This window comes from Lytechinus variegatus, chromosome 1 (genome assembly GCF_018143015.1).
Source record: "Lytechinus variegatus isolate NC3 chromosome 1, Lvar_3.0, whole genome shotgun sequence".
Lineage (NCBI taxonomy): Eukaryota > Metazoa > Echinodermata > Echinoidea > Temnopleuroida > Toxopneustidae > Lytechinus > Lytechinus variegatus.
In genome coordinates, this window is record NC_054740.1 from 69,485,796 (window position 1) to 69,492,909 (window position 7,114).

Genomic DNA, 7,114 nt, shown 5'->3' on the forward strand with positions numbered 1-7,114 from the left:
TTCAGTGATACATGGTTACTCTTATGTCCACTTTTTATGAACGAGACCAATAAACTTACAGAGATATGATGGTTATTCAACAAAAAACCCCAACATAGCCAAAGTTCATTGACCTTACATGACCTTTGACGTTGATCATGTGACCTGAAACTCGCACAGGATGTTCAGTGATACTTGATTACTCTTATGTACAAGTTTCATGAATCAGATCCATAAACTTTCAAAGTTATGATGGTAATTCAACAGATACACCCAATTCGGCCAAAGTTCATTGACCTTTGACCTTGGTCATGTGACCTGAAACGCGCACAGGATGTTCAGTGATATTTGATTACTCATATGTCCAAGTTTAATGAACTAGACTAATAAACTTTCAAAGTTATGATGGTAATTCAACAGATACCCCCGATTCGGCCAAAGTTCATTGACCCTAAATGACCTTTGACCTTAATCATGATACCTGAAATTTGCACAAAATATTCAGTGATGCTTGATTACTATTATGTCCAAGTTTCATGAATCAGATCCATAAACTTTCAAAGTTATGATGGGAATTCAACAGATATCCCCAATTCGGCCAAAGTTCATTGACCCTAAATGACCTTTGACCTTGGTCATGTGACGTGAAACTCATGCAGGATGTTCAGTGATACTTGATTAACCTTATGTCCAAGTTTCATGAACTAGGTCTATATATTTTCTAAGTTATGATGACATTTCAAAAACTTAACCTCAGGTTAAGATTTCGATGTTGATTCCTCCAACATGGTCTAAGTTCATTGACCCTAAATGACCTTTGACCTTGGTCATGTGACATGAAACTCTAATAGGATGTTCAGTAATACTTGATTAACCTTATGGCCAAGTTTCATGAACTAGGTCCATATACTTTCTAAGTTATGATGTCATTTCAAAAACTTAACCTCAGGTTAAGATTTGATGTTGACGCCGCCGCCGCCGCCGTCGGAAAAGCGGCGCCTATAGTCTCACTCTGCTTCGCAGGTGAGACAAAAATGACATTAGTTATAGTAATGGCAATAGCATTAAGCCGTGTTAAGGGTATATACATCATAATACATGTATTAGTAATGATGGAATACGATAATTTTAATAACGTTGAAAATGTGAATGGTAAAAAATATTAATAATATGTAATACAGACAAAACAAGATTCATATACCTTTATACATTTTAATATTTTTAAGCAATAACCGCAGGCTATTGCACTCTGTGTTTTGTATACTTACAATATGATGAAGATCAAAGATTGAAAAGCTAGACAACTAATAAACGTAGAGTTTATAGAAGCTACGACCATCTCATAGACCACTTATTGCGCTTATATAATACCCATCACGAGTGACCGACAGTGTATATTAGCTCATTTTACAATATGTGTGTAAATATATATATATATATATATACATATACATGTACAACAGCTTTGGTAACTCTTTTATTTAAATATTTTGTGACAGAAATGGATGAAGAGAACAATGGTAGGCGTAGCTTAAATCAAGGTTCTCCAGAGCTGTCTACCATTTCTTTCTACCCTTTCTATGCTTTCTCCCATACGTGTACTATATCAAAAGCAATAGCTTTGATCCAGCTGAGGCATGGCGGGTTCTCATTGTTCAAAACCCACCTTCACCCGACAACGGAAATTATAATTGGTATAGTGTCGAAAATCTGTCTATCTGACGGTTAATCGGATCGGGGTCGCCCTAGCCACTAACTCGTCTCTGTGTTCTAGTGGTTAAGGCACCGGCGTTCAAAGCTGGGGGCCCGGGTTTTATTCCCGGCAGAGACATTTTTTCGGCATCACCAATTTTTCCAAAGGGTAGATAAGCTCTGGGGAACCTTGATTTAAGCTACGCCTACCATTGTTCTCTTCATCCATTTCTGTCACAATATATATATAATATATACACACACACAAGTGGAACAGTCTCTCCTGCATTTCACGTATTGATATAGCAGCAGTCCTGACTTTGAAAACAGCTATTGAATTATGATTCACAAAAGAAAAGATTCATATAAATATAAAATACTATGTCTGTTGACTCAAAATGGCAGTTGACCATGATCACGTGATCTAAGATATGTGCAAAACAAACATTCATATCTGATTACCCTTATACCTATGTTTCATAAACTAAATCCATATACTTTTTTTAGTTGTGATGACAACTCCAAAAATACCACTAACTTTACCAAAGTTCGTTGACCCTAAATGACTTTTGACCTTGGTCATGTGACCAAATAAATGTTTTATTTGAATTGAATTGACCTAAAACGTGCAAGGATTTTCAGGGCTACTTGGCTGTTCGTATATTGAAGTTTCAGGAACTAGATCTATAAATGTTTTTTTTCAGTTATGACCACATTTCAAGAACTTAACATTGATTTTTATATTGATTCCTCAAACATGGTCTAAGTTAATTGAGTCTAAATGATTCTGGACCTTACTCATGTGACCTGAATTAAGACAATATGTTTAGTAATAATACTTGATTACCCTTATGTCTAAGTTTCACGAACTAGATCCATATACTTTCTCAGTTATGATTACATTTCAAAAGCTTAACCTTGGTTAAGATTCAATGTTGACGACGCCACCGTCGCCGTCGGGAAAGCGGCGCCTATAGTCTCGCTCATATACATATATATATATATAGTCTGCCTCGGCATGTGGAATAAAATAATCACACACAAATGGTTTTGAAAATGCCGTAGAAATAAACCCCTCTAAGAAAGATTGGAAATCTGAGTTTGGCCATTAATTTCTCCCCCTTCTCCCAAGTCCCAATTTTACACAATTCATATTTGACATCATTCAAAAAGTCATTTAATTTTCTTTAAGATGATACCATGCTTGTTATTATCATGCCATCACGAAAAGAGCAGGATTCAAAAGTGTTGGATGAGGTCTGAATTGAAAAACTGCAAAACGAGCAGAAGTGGTCATGAAGGGTCAATAGAAAACATGATTCTTTAATTTGTCTGTGTCAGTAAAGATGAACATCCATTTAAATCAAGCCCCTGTGTCTTCAGTTTTATGTTTTGTTGTGGTTTATGTAGTGATAGTTCTGTGAGATAACATGGTTCGAGTCGTGGTTTGAAATACCCCTTCCTTTTTTTGTTATGTGTTTGACTCCATGTTAATGTTGATGTTAAGGTGCATGAAAACAAAAGAAAGCGCTGAGAAACTCACCACGGAAAAAAGAAGAGAGACGTTCAATACTGCGTCATTTTGCAACTTTTTGAATTTTGACCTTGCCCCACATTTCAAGGCACTGCACCTCCATGTGAACCATAGTCATATCATGTAAGGGTATAATTAAAAAAAAATTAAATGATCTGTTCATATACCGGTATATCAATTACACATTGATATTAACTATAAACGAGGTATACAGTTGAGGTCAGAAGTTTACATACACCCAGGAAATTCAAAGACAAGTTGACACTTGCCAAACATAAAATTAATTGTATCTGATAAAATATTTGTGCCATCATGACAAAATTGATATGAAACAAATGAGCATATCATTCCCCTTCATCACATTGCTTTGTCATCAGGGGGTGACAAATACTTATGTGTCATTTTCCCCCCATCTTCATATTTTAGACAAATTGAAAATAAAAACTTGACATTTCATATCTGTGCTCGTCACTTTTCAACAAAAACATTTCAGATTACACTATTTTATTCAGTGGTGACATATCATGATAAAAAATATAATAAAAATCATAGATTTATAGAAATATTTCTATGAAACGCTGTTTGAAAATATAATAATAGAATACGTTTCGCAAGAATTCTTTCTTCAAAGAAAATTCCATCTGAATTATACTTTAATCACAACAGCATCCTAATCATGTAAAAGGGCTTAATACCCTCTTTCATTTGCTACCAAATTGTCATGGCAGTACCACGGATATATCATAAATAGTACTTATATTTCTGAAGATAAAGTAAATTTTACGATTTTTGGCGAGTGAACAAATTTCACAGAATCCTATGTGTGCACTTTTAGCCTCAATTGTGAGGGTGTTTGTGTATGTGTGTGTAAGGGGTGAATTTTATATTTCCTTTTATCTGCATTAGTTTTTCAAATTTCCGTTTCGTAAAAAGTAAAATAGATAAAAAACACTGACCCGAAAAAAAACAGAGGGCGTTCAATTGTTTTTCGTTTGTCAAATCAAACACGAAAAGTGAATTAAATACAAGTGTTTAATTTTCTTAACTGTAAAAACAAAAACAAACAGTATAAACTGTAAGGATTACATATTTCATTCCTGATATTCCTGATATTGATCAACAACCGCTTTCTGTTTAAAATCTCAAAGTAAAAAAAAATCACTCCATATTTCACTTTTTTTTCCTTTTCTGTTTCAAAATCAGAAAAAACGAATTATGAGACAATACCTTGATTAAACAAAATTCATCATCAACTGAATCATTGATTGCAAAGTTTGCAGCTTAGCATTGTCGAGACAGCTAATTCTATTCAAATTGTTGGGAAATTCATTGCTCCAAATCTCAGTTTTGACAAAATAAGTATATTACTACCGGACAGTGCAAGGCTCGAACAACGATCACTCTGCCAATTTTGCTATTTTCTCTGGTGAAATATCTGACATAAAAAATGACTGAAGTAATAAAGATTGAAGATAAAAAAATATATATCTGTAAGGTTTTAAGAATTGATTGTTTAAAGAATTTATCAGTAACATGATGTATTTACATATTCCTTCATTTTGTTTTATTAATCCTTTGTTATTATGCCATCAGTCTTTGAATAAATCGACTTCGTTTGTCTGCATACACAGAAAAAACCGTTTTTTGAAATTTTATACAACCGTTATGCTGATTATATTAAGAACCTTACAGTAGTTGTTTAACAGCTTAGATAATAATAAACACAACAATTTTTTATTATGCGCCATCTATCTAGTAAGTCGTTCCGAGGCGCAGAGGGAAGGAGGGATTAGGGAAAACACAGCCCCCACCAAAAAATAAAAACAGGTTAAACAACCATGCTCAGTTTACTGAAGATTAAATATCAAGAATTAAATTTTCATGTTTTGATATTTCAAACACTTGTTTAAAACTGATATCAGTTTAATAAAGTAAACAGGAATGTATAAAACAATTTTAACACCCTTTTTTTCACCATGTACTAAAGTGTGTGCACATCTCAGCAGCTGCATGCCGACATTTGGTTCAACACTTACAAAACAAAATGGGACATTATTCAATACAATTAAATTTGGTAAATATTGTAGTTAAATTATTTACCGCTTTTTATTGATAACGTTGGAGTAAATCCGGTCCGAACTGTGTGTGTGTGTGTGTGTGTGGGGGGGGTCTACATATCGAGCTGAAAATACAAACTTTTTTAGGGGCACCCCTTATGTATACCAGGGTAAATAGTAATATCATTTATTACTGTATGTGATGACAGCTAAGATCTACCTTGCTTTTGTTCGATGGCTGTTTCAATAGTTTTTGTTGTGATACAAGCTACTGCATTGAAGTTGCCCAATCACATCAATATGAGAGGGAGCATTTTTTTTTAGAACTTGGACTGAATAACTTCCCCAAAACGTCTTTCAAGGGGGAACTGCCATAGTAAGCAAATCTTAATAAGTGGCTTCAATCGTATGAAATAATGTGAATATTATCACAGATGAAAATAAGGTTAACTTATCGATTTGAGAAATCAGTGGCGTAATGAAGCTAGATATGGCAAATTGCGTAAAATAAAAAAGTTGCGAACGAAGCGAGCAAGTAAAAGTTTTAAGATTTTATTCAAAAACGAAATCGAATTTTGTGACAGATTTTGACATAATCAGAGAATTATTTCACCGTTCTCTCTTCACTTTTTTTTCTATTTCCTGTATTTCATTGTGTTTATTTTTTAAGATTTATTTTTATTTACTTATATTTTTGGGGTGGGGGAGGGCGGCAAGATCCCCCCAAGCATGACCCTCGGGGTGATGCGTGTATTATTCTCCAGATGCACCAACCCTTGAATTCTGGTAGGTGTGACAAAGGAAAAATGTAACCGAAGCGACCTACTTTTTCCTGTCAAATTTACATCAGCGGGGAAAAAATCATTCCCAGGGCCGTGTCCCCAAGCCATACCCTCTTCCCCATTTCTTCCCTAGTGAGAGAACTGATACTTAAGAAGAAAAATATAATAATAAAGTAATTACATCAAAATAAGGAAATGGGGTTAAACAGTCGAGAATTACTCCTTTACTCACGGGTTAGAGGTGAGATGAGAATGGAAAAAGATGGTATCATGATTATTGGGAATAAAAATGTAAATGTCTTTTGAAATTAATTATAACCCATCAAAGACCAAAATCATGAAAATACAAAACTCCAAAAACAGAGGAGAAAGTGCAATGATGGAAGTGAAAAGGAAAAGATGGCAGAAATGAAAGATTTTGATAAATCTTTGCAATCATATTCAGTGATGGTGCAACATGCAAAATTCTGAACAAAACTTTATTCACGTTTTAATTATTCATTACATAGTAAAAATGAAATATGTATTACACAATAGTGAATAATTTACACAATTATTCACGTGGATCATATCGGTGTAAATTTAGAGGAAGCAAACACAGTAAAAAGAAATTATCAAAACTTCTTGGCCTGTGGAGTACAGGCCACTGACTGATTAATTTCAAACAAATGAAGGACGAGAATTGCAGACTAATATAAGAATGGAAAGTGTTTTACAACTTCGATGATCTAGCTAATAACTTGCACCCTGGCGAAGAGTCGATTGTAAAAATATCATTAAAATACAAAAGAAACCCGGTGAAGGTTTTAGAAAAATTAGTAAAGAATGTAAAAATTCATTGGAATTCTAAGTTTGTGACGTAATATACGAGCAGCTGCCTCGTGTTATGCAATATAAAATGCATGAATTCCATTTTTTCCTTTCATGAGTGGGTTTGAAATGAATTATCGGTTGATATACTAAGGTACAATTAAAAACCATTTACATTTTTTAGAAAGTTACATTTCAATGATCTTGCTTATTATACATAAAAAGCTGCTCACATATGATATAACAAAAATGAAACTTCT